Below are 14,743 nucleotides of genomic sequence, written 5' to 3'. Positions count from 1 at the left end.
AACAGTAATATAATCCCAACTGGAAGTGGGCTTCCAGTAGGTATCTCCGGTAGTCTCACAGCCCCATGAAGCACAAAAATAATCATTTGCCCATCCGCATTTATAGTTGAGAGATCAGTCCCTATGGGCCCCTGGACAGACATAAATACCATGCTGGTTTTGAAGAATCCTTCTATCAAGAGCATTTGCACAGCCAGGATTGGGAGGAAAATGCGGAGACTCAGGTGCTATACCTCCGGGCCAAGGCCAAAGAATCTCGGCAACACCCCAATCAGGGTGTGCACCAAGGGCAAGGGCACAAAGGTCCACTTCTAAATCAGGCCAATGAGGCTGAGTTCTGACCGAAGAACTAGAATTAACAATATCTCCGGCCTGATTTTCAATAACCCAGGTATAATTATAAATCTGATAAGGGGAGGGGGCACTTACCGCCAGCCGGACTACAAACAGGAGCGAAAGAGTGGCAAGGCCGAACATCCTTCTGTAATTAAACACAGTTAGATTTTTCCTCAGGGGTTTCCCTGGGGGGATTAATTAACTTTATTAATCTTTCAGGGAGCCATCTGGCATTTTGTTGCTTGGAGTCAAATATGCATGCATGTCCTTTTCCCCAAATTAATACGGGGTCCGGACCAGACCACTTGTCTGGGTCTTTCCACATTGCTTGAGCATAGGTATCCGATGTGGAAGGGTGCCAGAATCTGTCAGCTGCAGTCTTGCCATTATTATCAAGAGTAAGGAAATTTAAGACAAATAAAGCATGATTTAAAAGGGTTTTGTAGTTTCCTATTGGTGAATATAAAATTCCTCCAGAATGTTGTAATTTTTGAAGCATATTTTTAAGGGTTTGATGTGCTCTTTCTACAATGCCTTGGCCCTGTGGGTTGTAAGGGATCCCTGTGATATGTTTAATTTTTAATTGAGCACAAAATTGTTTAAAGTTATTACTGGTATATCCAGGGCCATTGTCTGTCTTTATGATTTTAGGTAAGGGCATGCAGGCAGAACATGCAAGAATATGGCTTATAACATGTTTAGTAGCTTCTCCCGATTGGAGAGAGGCAAAAATGAATCCACTGAAGGTATCTATAGACACATGAATGTATTTTAATTTTCCGAAAGGGGAATAATGTGTAACATCCATCTGCCAGAGCTCTCCCAGTGTCAGACCTCGAGGGTTGACTCCTAGGTGAGGCTCGGGCAAAAATATTAAGCAATTTTGGCATTGGCAGACTATTTGTCTAGCCTGCTCCCTTGTAATAGAAAACATCTGACGAAGCGTTTGGGCATTGAGATGGTGTAAGCGATGAGCTTCCTGGGCTTGTATCAGGGGGTCAGGTTGTTCAACAGATGTCATAAAAAGGGCTAACTTAGGCTGGGTGGCCTGGTCTACCAAGTCATTTCCCTCACTCAGGGGTCCCGGAAGGCTGGAGTGAGCTCGAATGTGTCCAATAAAAAAGGGTTCTAAGCGTCTTAGTATTAAAGCTTGTAATTTGGCAAAAAGAGGAGAAGCATTGGTAGAAGGCCTAATATAAGGGACAGTCTCAAGCAGCGGAACAGAAGTAGCAACATAAGCACTATCAGTGTAAAGATTAAATGCTTGGCTTGCGAGAGTCTCGAAGACTTTTATGACTGCAACCAGCTCCACCAGTTGAGCAGACGAGAGATCTGTCTGAGATTGAAAAATCCGCCCCTGAATACTAAAAAAGCAATTCCTGAAGAGGAGCCATCAGTAAAAACCAATGTAGCTCCGGGAATGGGAGAAGTCTTGGTTCGCATTGGAAAAAAGACACATTGTTTATGCAAAAACTGAATAAGTTTATCAGCAGGATAATGATTATCAAGTTGTCCCTGAAAGGAAATGCTATTAACAGCCCAATCATCCGAAGTCTGAATTAACCACTGTACTTGAGAGGAATTATATGGTGTACAGACGATATCTGGGTCCTTTCCAAAAAGTTTGAGAGATGCCTCCCTTCCTAATTTGAAGATTTGAGCAACCAGTGAGGGATATGTGGGAAGTATTTTAGAGGGGGACGCTGGGAGATGAATCCAGAACAAGGGCTTAGTTTGCCATAAAAGTTCAGTAGGAGTAAAGGCTGTGGGGAGAATTAATAGCCAAAGCGACAGGTCTGGGGAAAAATATCCAACGTTTTGATTTTGTATAGCTTTTTCAACTATACCTAAGGACTCAATGGCTTCTGGGGTGAGCTGTCGGGCGGACACCGGGTCAGGATCCCCTCGCAAAATATCAAAGAGAGGTTTAAGTTCCCCAGTAGTAAGCTTTAAATAAGGCCTAAGCCAATTAATATCTCCCAGAAGCTTTTGGAAATCATTTAAAGTAGAAAGTGAATCTCGTCTAAATTGTATCTTTTGAGACAGGATATTATTGGGAAGGAGTTCAAAACCGAGAAAGAGATAGGGAGGGTGAAGCTGCACTTTCTCGGGGGCTATTTGAAGTCCCAGTTGTTGGAGTGAAATAATTAGGTTCTGTCCAATAGCCTGTAGTTCGGTAGCATCGGGTCCTGCCAATAAAATATCATTCATATAGTGGATGAAATATATTTTGGGGTATTTTAGTCTAAAAGGGTCAATAGCTTGGGCAACATATTTTTGGCAAAGGGTGGGACTGTTGGCTATCCCTTGGGGCAGCACTCTCCACTGGAAGCGGGGTGACGGACCGATACAATTAACAACAGGAACGCTGAAAGCAAAGCGCTTACAGTCATCAGGATGGAGTGGAATACAAAAGAAACAATCTTTTAAATCAATAACCAATTTTGTATAGCCTTTAGGAATGGCAACCGGAGAGGGGAGTCCTGGTTGGAGTGCCCCCATTGGTACCATAGTCTTATTAATTTCTCTGAGGTCTTGGAGAAGTCTCCATTTCCCCCTTTCTTTTGAATAACAAATATGGTGTATTCCATGGGGAAGTGGAGGGTACAATATGTCCAGCCAAAAGCTGTTCCTGCACCAACTGCACGGCTGCTGCTAATTTTTTCTGAGGAAGGGGCCATTGGTCAACCCAGACAGGGGAGTCACTTTTCCAAGTTATTTTATCTGCCTGGAGTGCAGGGAGAGCAATGGCCCTTAAGAAAAATGTGATTCATAACCAAGTCCTGTACGTGAAAATTTTAGAACAACCGAAATAGGTTTGGGTGGTCCTTGATTATTTTTTCCTAATCCTTTTTCTGTTATAAAGCCTTGTTTAAGCATTTGTTGCATGACTGCCTCTGAGGGGCTAAACATGAGGACTCCCATTTGAGAAAGAATATCTCTCCCCCAGAGATTAACAGGGAGCCCAGGGACTATAAATGGACGCACGTGTCCGCTATTTCCCTCAGGGTCCTCCCAGGTCAGCAATTGGGAACTCTGTAGGGTATTAAGAGATTGACCTATGCCTTGTAGCTGAGTTAAAGTTGGCTGGGAGGGCCAGGAAGAAGGCCATGCTTTTTGAGAAATTACTGTGGAATCTGCTCCTGTATCCAAAAGGCCCTCAAATGTTTTTCCATTGAGTTTAAGTTTTAGAGTGGGTCGCTCTTGAGTCATTCGGTGAATCCAGAAAATGTCCGAGGATCCGGGAATAGATGGTCCTCGAGGAGGGCCTAAAGCGGGAGCGGTTAAATCTAGGGGTAGGGGGAGTGCTTGAGCCAATCGCTGTCCCTTAGTAATTGGGAGGGGTCCCCACGTGCTGCTAGCCAAAATTTTTATTTCCCCAGTATAATCGTTATTAATTAAAGAGGGGAAGACATTAATGCCTTTTAATGTACTAGATGCCCTACCCAAAATTAAATAGTAAGTCTGTGGGGGAGGTGGCCCAAAAATTCCTGTGGAGATAATTTGTACCCCATCTTCAGGGGTTAGAATTGAGTCGGTGGAGGCACAGAGGTCCAATCCTGCGCTCCCGGGAGTGGCCCTGCGAAGGCAGGCTGTTGGTCTGGCGCTGGCTGTGTTAGGGTCTGATTGTGGCATGGCTGGCTTACCCCCGAGGCCGGCATGAAGTTGATAGGCTGAGGGACCCGGGGCTGGCCCCTCCTCATGTTTCCCTGTAGGGGAGGGAGAGGATTTCCCGCGGCATCCGTTTTGGAGCGGCAGGCAGCGGCCCAATGTTTGCCCCGCCGACAACGTGGACAAACAGTAGTGGGCAAGGGACGAGGAAGCCCTCCATTTTGTCCAGAAGGGGAAGAATTTTGTTGAGGGCAATGCCGTGCAAAATGTCCCACTTGTCCACATTTAAAACAAGAGAATTTTGAACTGGGGCCTTGTGTGGCTCCCATGACTAGACTTATGGCCTGAGACATCTTATGAGTAAAGGTGTCAACATCTGAGTAGATACGGATCATCTCAGGAAGGTCCTTATCTTTATGTTTGCCCCGCAGGGCTGCCTTACAGGCAGAGTTAGCATTTTCGAAGGCCAGCTGTTTAAGGAGTTTACTTTCTTTTTGTTCTATTTTATCGGATCCCAAAGATCGCTCCGCCGCCTCAAGGAGGCGCCCCACAAATTCTGAATAGTCCTCATTATTGCCTTGGATAATCTTTGTTCAGGGTGAAAGAACAGACCCCTTAACTGGAATTGCCCGCCACGCGGCAAGGGCAGCCCCATGAGCTTGAGCCAAGAGCCCGACAGGGAAAGCACACTGTACTTGTTCTGGAGCATATTTTCCCTGTCCTGTTAATTTATTAAATGTCCATATTGCTGAGGCTTTGTCAGGATTTTTTAAATTGTTATTAGCCAGATTGCGGCAGCGGTCATACCAGTCAGCCTGCCATGAGAGAAACTGGCCTCTTGTGAGAACCGATTGGACAACAGTAAGCCACTCACTGGGTGTCAGGAATCCGCCCCCAGCCATACTTTCAAGGAGGGAAACAGTAAAAGGAGCATTAGGGCCATAGGTGCGGACGGCTGAGTTAAGTTTTTCTAATTTTTTGAAGCGAAGGGGATGAAAGTCACCAGGCTCCTCGGAGGAGGAGTTTGTTCTGGCTTTAGCAGAAGAACTAGCAGGGGCGCTAGAGGAGTTGGGAGCCTGGGGCCCCTCTTCGCTATCACTTTCGCTATTTTGCTCATCGGAGGCCTCGTCGTCAAGGATTCTAATGCTAATATGATCAGGGCGAGTAGGCATGGATTGAGAAGGGCCAGAAATACGGCTTGCCTGCGAGCGAGTAGTAACAGGAAAAGTAAATTGAGACGGGGTGGACAGAGGAAAAACCGGATTTATGAGCGGAGACTTGGATGGAGGAGAACGCTCAGGAAAGGCGGAGGCAGGATTGGATGTAGGGAGGGCAGAACAGCGAGTTGTAAGTCGCGAAAGTTGTCGTTGGAGATGGAGGATCTCGGTCAGGTCACGGACTTGGACAGAAAGACGAGACCGGGTCTCGGAGAGGATATCTGTAGGCAGTGTAGGGAAGGATGGGAGGACAAAAGGAGCAGATGGCGGAGGTGCGGAGGCGAGTGGAGGGTCATCATCATTATGATATTGAGCGGTCTCGTCCTGGAGCGTAGCGGCATCTCCAGGATCTAGGGGTTCAGGATCTTGTGCAAAAGAGACGGGTGGGCCGAGGGATTTTAAAGATTCTTTGTGATTAGGCGTCCCAGAGTATGGTGGCGGGACATCAGCAGTGGGAAGAGGCGGATAAAGTCGAGGGAGGCTAGGAAGAAGAGAGGCGTTAGCCAAAGAGAAGGAATCAGAAGCACGAGAGGGAGGATGAGAAGCGGTGGGTGAATTTTGCTTGGATGAAGAAAGACAATATTCAGCAACCGAAAGTAACTGTCGTTTGCCAGCATCATTGTCAGCATCCTCAACAATATCTCTTATAATGCCCCAAAAGGAAAAGACTGTAGGGGAGAGTGATTGATCTCCTTCCTCAGTTAATTTTTGATTGAGCTCACGTCCTACCTTTTGCCATTTTTTGGGATGAATGGTAGGGCCATCCAACATAAACCAAGGACAGGCCTTGTCAATGTAAATAAAGAAATTTATTAAATCTTTTTTCTTGACCCTAATTCCTCTCTCTCGAAGGGAGGCTTTAAGATCCTTAATGAAGGACGCCTCCTTAGACAAAGAATGCCCCATCTCGATAAGATGGAAGTGTAAAAACTCACCAGGTCATGCAGTCTTCTCCGGGCCAGAGGAGTGTGACCAATCTATTGATGTAGCAGGCCTGCTCTTTTATCGAGGGTCCATCAGGGTCGACCCGTACTTCGGGCCCGACGTTGGGCGCCACTCTGTCCCGACCCACGGGACCTAGTTATTTGTGGGGGCGAAGGGGGTCGTACCTGTAGGAGATGAGGGAGAGAGAGAAACGAGCACAAGTAGACGAATGCCTTTCAAGTGCTGACTTTATTGTGCAGCAGTTTTATTTTTATAGGGCAGTTCTGGTGGGGAGGGGGGTTTCGAGGAGGAGGAAATAACAGTGGAAAATCACCAAGACTATTGTAAGAAATCACTTGATTCATGTGATTGTTACAGTGGAGGCTCACAAGGTTATACAGTCACTAAAAACAACATCTATGGTTTCGGACCTCTGTTGTTTGTCCGGCAGGATATTACAAATCAGAGTCTGGGGGCTTTGCCAGCTCCCGACATAAAACAAGCCCATGGATCTCTTAAGAACCAATTTCAAAAAATAAAAAAGGGGGGAGTCATGTCCCCAAATATTAATCATGCTCTCTTTATTTTAAATTTTTTGAATGTGGATATACAAGGCGGTTCTGCAGCGGATCGATTGTGGCATCCTAATACCAAAGATAATTTTGCCCAAGTAAAATGGAAAGATCCAATTACTGGAATATGGCAGGGCCCCGACCCTGTATTAATATGGGGAAGAGGGCATGTCTGTGTTTTTCCACAGGACGCAGAGGGAGCCAGGTGGATCCCAGAGAGGCTGGGACGGTTTGCAGTTGTTCCCCAGAAGGAGGATGTTCCCGCTGCAGACAGCCGTAAACTCTGCCCTGACCTAGACTGAAAAGCTGCCTTAGACCTGAGCTCCTGACCCCGCTCTTGCTTCATTCTGCTCCTGGGAGAAGACATCATGAAGAAAAACCTCTTACATAATAAACTGGACTTGACCGTTTTGCTACAAACTTCAACAAAATCAAGAGAGAACTAACTGTGAAACTTTAATCTGGCTCTGGTTTTCAGCAGAGCAAAACAGACTTGTTTCAGGAACTCTTGGGGGGGCCTGTAACTGCCTATGTAAATTCTTTTGTTTTGTTGCTTGGAGATGTTAAGCTTTCAAATGGTTCTGTTTGCTCAACAGCCTTTTATTATGGTTCCTCTAAATGTTTCTCAGACTTGGTAATTTACACAGGGAGTCACCTGCTAGTCAATTTTGGAGTGATACTTTGGACTTGGCTTGTGATAGGAGCCGCGCTCCTATCAGTGACAACTAAAATCTGCCTGAAGGCCTTTTGGTGTGTCAAAGCTGAGCTGATCTGCACAAGATCATATCACAGTGGCCACCCTAGCAGAGGTTGGTAGTCAAAGACAGGTAAGTTTTCTCTGGGGTGTATGAAAATTCATGTACAAATATTGACCCCAAAATGGGGACATGAATAAAAAATATATACCTTTCGAGAGAAACAACCTAAGACAGGCACAATCTTCTGCTCCATAACTATTAAGTTATGGCCAATTTTAATAATATAAAAAAGGGGGACATGTCGGGAGCTGTGACTCAGCAGCCTGCTTTGTTATTTAAATCTCGGCGGAGAGATGGTTTTTAGCTGGCCTTTACTAACGGCAGAGGAGAACTTGCAAGTCCATCTCCTTTTGTTTGTGACAACAGGTGGGATAGCTTGTGAGGGTTACACCTCTTCCTCTGGCTCCTTGTGCAAATTAAACTATTGTTCTGAGATGTTTGACTGACAAAAAAGAACTACTCAAACAATAAAGTGGTCAGAAGGCTGGAGGCAGAGGATGAGGCAACACTTGAGACTTGCTGCCTTGTGCAGCAGTCTGCCTTTTGCAAAAGCTGTTGAGTATGGACCTTTAAAAAGTTTCCTGTGTGCTGTGTGTTTATTTTATTAATTTTAATCCTCACACCCAACTCAAGAACCATTCAACTCTGCCCGGCTGGCCCTGGTAATTACTGTATTAGCGTGCATAATAGTTTATCCCAGAGTCGATATTTGTCACTTTACCAATTACACTAAGTGATATTACTCTGTTTTGAAGCCACAAACATAGCATGGCATTCTAATCATCTGTACAAAATACTGTAGAACATAAATTTAAGTGCAGTTCATTATATCATTGGTTTTCACATTTTCTCTTTCAAATGTTGTCTTGACTTATCTCTTAATAGAGAGCTTGCAAATCTTTTCTTCTATTTTCTTTTTATTTGTTCCTCATTTTTCTTCCTCTTTCTAGTCCCTCCTTTTTATCTTATCCTTAAATTAAAAATTGACTAGTCATCTAGTCAATTTGAAGCACTTCTGGATAGTGCCACTCAGAGAACAGTTCTGTGAGACTCCTGTCTGCTAATTCAGTGTCAGGGGTTGGCACTCTCTGATAGGATGGGTCATTGGTTGGGCCAGGCATTGGTTGGACATTCCCTCAATCTCTGCTCTGGGACTGGAAGGGGAGGAGGCATGGGGTTACAATAAGGATGTAAAGTAAATAAAATAATATATTGACTAGTCATCATTCTTAGTTTGTATGAGCATATTGAGATAGTTCAAAACATACATATTATGTGTGATGATCAAACTAGTGTAGTTAAGAGAAGGGTTCTTCTGGGTGCCTTGGTGCAGTTTCAGCTCTGTGGCTGAGCAGGCTTGAATGATTGGTGTGATATGGTCTGAACGCAGGTGCTGTGTGCTGTGAGGGCAATTCAGTGGAGATCCAAAGTTGCCACATGGCCTGTGGGGCACCAGAGGGGCTCTCAGCTCAGAGATCTTTTTGCCTGGCCCACCTGACTCAGAAACAGTGAGCCAAGCAGAGACAGTGAATACAGGGGAGGTGAGTTGGGTGCTGGACCCAAGTCCCATTGTCTGCCATCTTACCATAGAGGGAGAAAACAAGATATTCCATGACAAAAACAAATTTAAACAGTACCTATCCACAAATTCAGCACTACGGAAGATACTAGAAGGATAACTCCAACCTAAGGAGGCCAATTAACCCCAGGAAAACACAGAAAATAACCCCACATCAGCAAACCCCCAAAAAAGGGAATCACACACACTTTACCATCACCAACCTCAGCACCCCATGGAATCATCAAATAACAGAGAAATTAATAACCATTGGTCATTAATATCACTCAACATCAAAGGCTTCAAATTCACAATAAAAAGACACAGGTTAACAGAATGGATATGAAAACAGAACCCATCTTTCTGCTTCATACAAAAAAACAAAACAAGCAAAGAAAAAAAAAACACACTTCATCAATAAAGATAGACATTACCTTAGAGTAAGATGATCAATCCTCATTTAGAAAGACGGATGGGATGTGCATTGAACTTATGACAGGAGTCTACTGCAGAAGGCATGTGAAAGACTCTACCTAGCAATGTTTTCAAAGCAGATACTAAGACTCATAACCAAACCTTCATCAGAGTACAGGGAATCATATGAAAGAAGGGGAGTTAGTATGATGGGGAAAGGATAGGAGCTCCACAAGGACCAAATATATCTGGGCACAGGGACTTTTCTGAGACTGACATTCAACCAAGGACCATGTATGGATATAACCTAGAACCTCTGTTCAGATGTAGCCCATGGTAGCTCAGTAACCAATTGGTTTCCCAAGGGGAACAAGGACTATTTCTAACAGGAACTCAATGGCTGGCTCTTTGGAAGTCTCTTGACCTTCCCACCCCTCCAAGGGAGGAGCAGTCCTGTTAGGCCACAGAGGAGGACTTTGCAGCTAGTCCTGAAGATATCTGATAAAACAGGGTCAGAGGAATGGGGAGGAGGTCCCCCGTGGACTTGGAAAGGGGCACGGTGGAGATGAAGGAGGGAGGGTGGGATTGGGAGGGAATGAGGGAACGGGATACAGCAGGGAAACAGAGTTAATAAAATGTAACTGATAAGAAAAAACTAAAATTAAAAAAAGATAAACAAGTACAACAATTACTAGATACTAAGAAACATGAATAAAATGTGTTCCTTCCACTAAAAAAAAAGAAAGAAAGAAAGAAAAAAGAAACTGAGAAGCTTCTGTAAGGAAAAGGACACTGTCAATAGAACAAAAAGACAAGCCACAGATTGTAAGAAGATCTTCACCAATCCTATATCAGACAAAGGGCTAATATCCAAAATATATAATGAACTCAAGAAATCAAACGCCAATAAACAAAATAAGCCAATTAAAAAATGGGACTATGCAATTTTTCAAATTCCATCATTTACCTCCAAGTTTTATTATTTCATTTTTTTATACAGCTGAGTAATATTCCAATGAGTATATGTAGCACATTTTTCTTATCCATTCACTCACACTTTTGGGTTGATTCAGCTTTCTAGCTATTGTAAATAGAGTGGCAGTGAACATGGTTTGCAACTCTGTGTGACTCTGGAGTAGGATATAAATCACTTGGGGTATACCTAGGACTGGTATATCTTGGTCTCAGTTTCTCTAGTCTATTTATTAATAAAGTAAAAAGAGGTTACTATAAAACATTATCACCCCACTGTCCCGCCCCGCGGGACCTAGTTATTCGTGGGGGCGAAGGGGGTCGTACCTGTAGGAGATGAGGGAGAGAGAGAAACGAGCACAAGTAGACGAATGCCTTTCAAGTGCTGATTTTATTGTGCAGTAGTTTTATTTTTATAGGGCAGTTCTGGCAGGGAGGGGGGTTTCGAGGAGGAGGAAATAACTGTGGAAAATCACCAAGACTATTGTAAGAAATCACTTGATTCATGTGATTGTTACAGTGGAGGCTCACAAGGTTATACAGTCACTAAAAACAACGTCTATGGTTTCCGACACCTGTTGTTTGTCCGGCAGGATATTACAAATCAGAGTCTGGGGGCTCTGCCGGTTCCTGACACCCCACTGTAGCAAAGAATATTTTTAAAAAACTGTTTTGAAAATAGAAGTGCATGCTACTAGTAGTTAATTTGAAAGTTCAAATTTAAGAGTTTTGATTAATTGAATGCTTTCTATGTGCTAGGTGTTGTTTAAAAAAATTTAGAAATCTTAACTCTTAGGTTGTCACTACTGTAAAATACATACATACATTCTGAAATAAGCCATTAAAAAAAAAAGAAATACGTTCGTTTGCTTGCTTGTTTGCTTGCTTGCTTGTTTTGGCATATGTGGTTTTGGATGCGTTAGCTCCTTACCAACTTGCCTTGTAGCTTTTGGTCTGGGTCTGTAGACAAACAGTGGGTCAGAGTATAAGCACATGATAGAGAAAGCCCATTTACCTTGTCGCCAGAAACAAAAGAGAAGAGACTGATAAGCCACAGTCCCATAACAAGGCATTTTTACAGTGTGCGAAGACAGATCGGTTGGCACCCTTGGCCCTGTCTGTTAGAGGTTACAGCGCTTCCCAAATAGTACCAGAGTCAAGACACCAAACATGTTAAATGCTTAAATGTTAAAGGTTAAAGGCATCACAGAAGCTTCCAGATGTGAACTACAGCATCTTGCTGAGATTCAGAGCCAAACTTTAGGCCGAGCACAGAGAGTCATCCACTCCTAGACATGATAGATTAGGATCAGAAGGAAGGGGAGGAGGACCTGCCCTATCAGTGGACTGGGCTAGGGGCAGAGGTAGAGAAGGAGGTGGTAGCATGGGATTGGGAGAGGAGAAAGGAGGGAGCTACAGGGGGATACAAAGTGAATAAATTTTAATTAATAAAAATAAATAAATATAATTTTTTTAAAAGTTAAAAAAAGAATGAAACTAAACTTAATTTCGTATCCCTAGAATTTACAGACATGTACACCAAAAAATCTTCATGCAATAAAAGCCTTGGGATAAGTCAATACATGTCCATTATAACCAGTTTACTTCATGACTATTTTAATTATACTCTATTTTGTATTTTATTGGTATCTACTCATTTCATGTAGGTTCAATTACAATGAAGTTAGCAGGGTCATGTGTCCACTTTCTTCCAATGCTGATGTTGGCAGGATAACAATGGCTAACATTTTTGTAACATGGGTGTGTGTTAGATAAATGTGTAACCTCAATAAATTGTGATGACATTGAGTGCAACTAAATTTCCATTTGCATTGCAGCTTTGTGTACTGACTGAAGAATGCCCACAGCAGAGAACTTATTGAAGGAAGGTCAATCATATATTTTCAGATTATAGCACACTGAAACTGATACATTGTATTAATGGGAAATTGTGTAAATTTTTTAACCAATGAATCAACTAAAGAAGGCAAAGGTCTTTCAGTTCCAGAGCAACTATTTAATGTAGAGCCTTTAGCCTTTCTGGTTAATAATGTAATTAGTGAGATTGGTTGACTAACTGTCAAGCCTTTCTCTGACAGTGTGGGCAACAGGATACTAAATCTACAGAGATTGTGTCTCTTATAAAATAAGAATTAGACTTCAAAGACCAGACTAAATATTCCATTTTTCTGAATGAATTTCGCTAAACGTACTCTCTGTTAGAATAATCTAAACAAGGTAATGGAACATTTTTTTCCCTCTTTTTCTGTGTTCAAACTCTAGAACTATTCCCAGGGGCACTGGAACTAAGCTTGACATGTGTTTTTCTCTCCCCGAGGAAGAACACAAGTAAAATCAAAACGTGAAAATTAGTAGAGAGTTCATAGCTTTTTCACTTTGGGGTTTATGGAACATGGCTTGTTATTAAATCAAATAATCTGGCTACGGATAGCCCATCAGAAACTATACTCAGTAAATTATGGAAAATGTATTTTGTTCCTCTCCCTCCAAAGTATTTTGAAACAGTTAGGCAAATACTGTGAGTGACACAGTATCAGTAAACAGTGGACCTTGTTTCCTCCAGCTCCAGCTTTGCCCTTTTCATCCACAGAGCAGGCTCATGAGCATAGGCAGGTGGATTCTAAATACCACCATGCTATTAAATTTATATAATGCAGTCCGTGAAATTAGGACTTGAGATGATTATTGGTGGCAGAAAATTATGTTTTCTATTCCTCCACTTCCAGAATAAATCTACTTTAATCCTGACTCTAACTCATTTTATAGATGAAGAAGTAAAGAGAAATTCGGGATAGAATAACAATAAAGATACTATAAAACAATTGTATTTTATCTCCAAATCACAGCTAATTATCTAGAGAAATACAATCATGATTTCTTATCATGATTTTAGAAATAACAAGAAAGAGAAGAAGAGAGAATAAATAATAACTCACATAAGGTGGCATAGCTAATAAAGAGGAGAGTCAGCAAATTCAGTCTTGATTCCTTTGCTATGGCTATCCCCACCGAAGTGTAATGGCTATTAAAGGAACTGTATTGGTGTCCCTTCTTGCTTGAAAACATGCAATATACATTCTCTCTTTCTCAAATGTGTTCACGAGGCAATCATTTTATGAGTCAATTCCTATCTAATTTTTTTTACTTTAATTCTAAGTGTGAAGAAATGTAAAAATGGTGGAGATTCTAATAGGGAAATACTACTCGTACCAAAGGTAAAATAAATGTTTCTGTTATCTGAAGCATTGAAGAAAACTCAGCACAAAGTACCTGTAGCGAAATAAAGCTTCAAGATCTCGAAGAACAACTATTCCGTGCAATCAGCAACACCTTCAAATAATGTGTTGACATAACCTTTGGAACCTCAGCAGAGGACTCAGGGGATTTAAACTCTCATTATAGTATCATGAACTATAAGTATTGGCTGCTCCTTATTAATGTGCTGGTTGCTTTGAAATGTCGATTACCCTGGGGTAGAAAGTAACATGGAGTAACACTAAGTGAGGCAAATTTTAAACAAAGTGAAAATACAGCTACACCCACTTATTAACTGACTGGAAATTTACAGTCTTGAGTTGCACACATAATTTTCCTCATGTGAAAATACTCCCACAAAATATATAGAAGAGTAAGTAGAGTAGAAATACCATACAATGAATCTTTGTGGTGTGTGTCCAGGCGTTCATGGTATAGGGCTTTCTGGACCTTAACACTTGTATTTTAAAATTTGTCAAGATGACAAAAAGTTTTGCCTTTAAATTTAAACAAACAAACACAGAAGGAAACCATATACATGCATACACAAAAGCACACCTTTACACACACACCACAAACACACCACATACATCATAACACACACACACACACACACACCACCTTCTAAGTCCATTTAGTGTGGTTCATGTATGTCTGTGTTTAGGACTGACCACTTGGGATTAGATAACCTCTCAGGGTCTTGCCCCTGGAGGAGACATTCTCTCCCTCTTAGCAGCTCTTCAGGTTGGCCTCAGGCTTTTCTTTTCTTTTTCTTTTTCCTTTATTTTTATTAATCACAGTTTATTCACTTTGTATCCCCCTTGTACCTCTCTCTATCCTCCCCTCCCAATTCCACCCTCCATCTTCCCCACCCGTGTCCCTCTCCCAGACCGCTGAAAAGGGAGGTGCTCCTCCTCTTCCCTCTGATGCTAGTCTATCAGGTCTCATCAGGAGTGGCTGCACTGTCTTCTGTGGCCTGGTAAGGCTGCTCCCCCATCAGGGGGAGGTGATCAAAGAGCAGGCCAATCAGTTCATGTCAGAGACAGTCCCTGAACCCATTACTATGGGGGCCACTTGGATACTGAATTGCCATAGGCTACCTCT

Source organism: Meriones unguiculatus, chromosome 2 (genome assembly GCF_030254825.1).
Source record: "Meriones unguiculatus strain TT.TT164.6M chromosome 2, Bangor_MerUng_6.1, whole genome shotgun sequence".
Lineage (NCBI taxonomy): Eukaryota > Metazoa > Chordata > Mammalia > Rodentia > Muridae > Meriones > Meriones unguiculatus.
The sequence above is the reverse complement of the archived record's forward strand: the minus strand, read 5'-3'. Positions refer to the sequence as shown.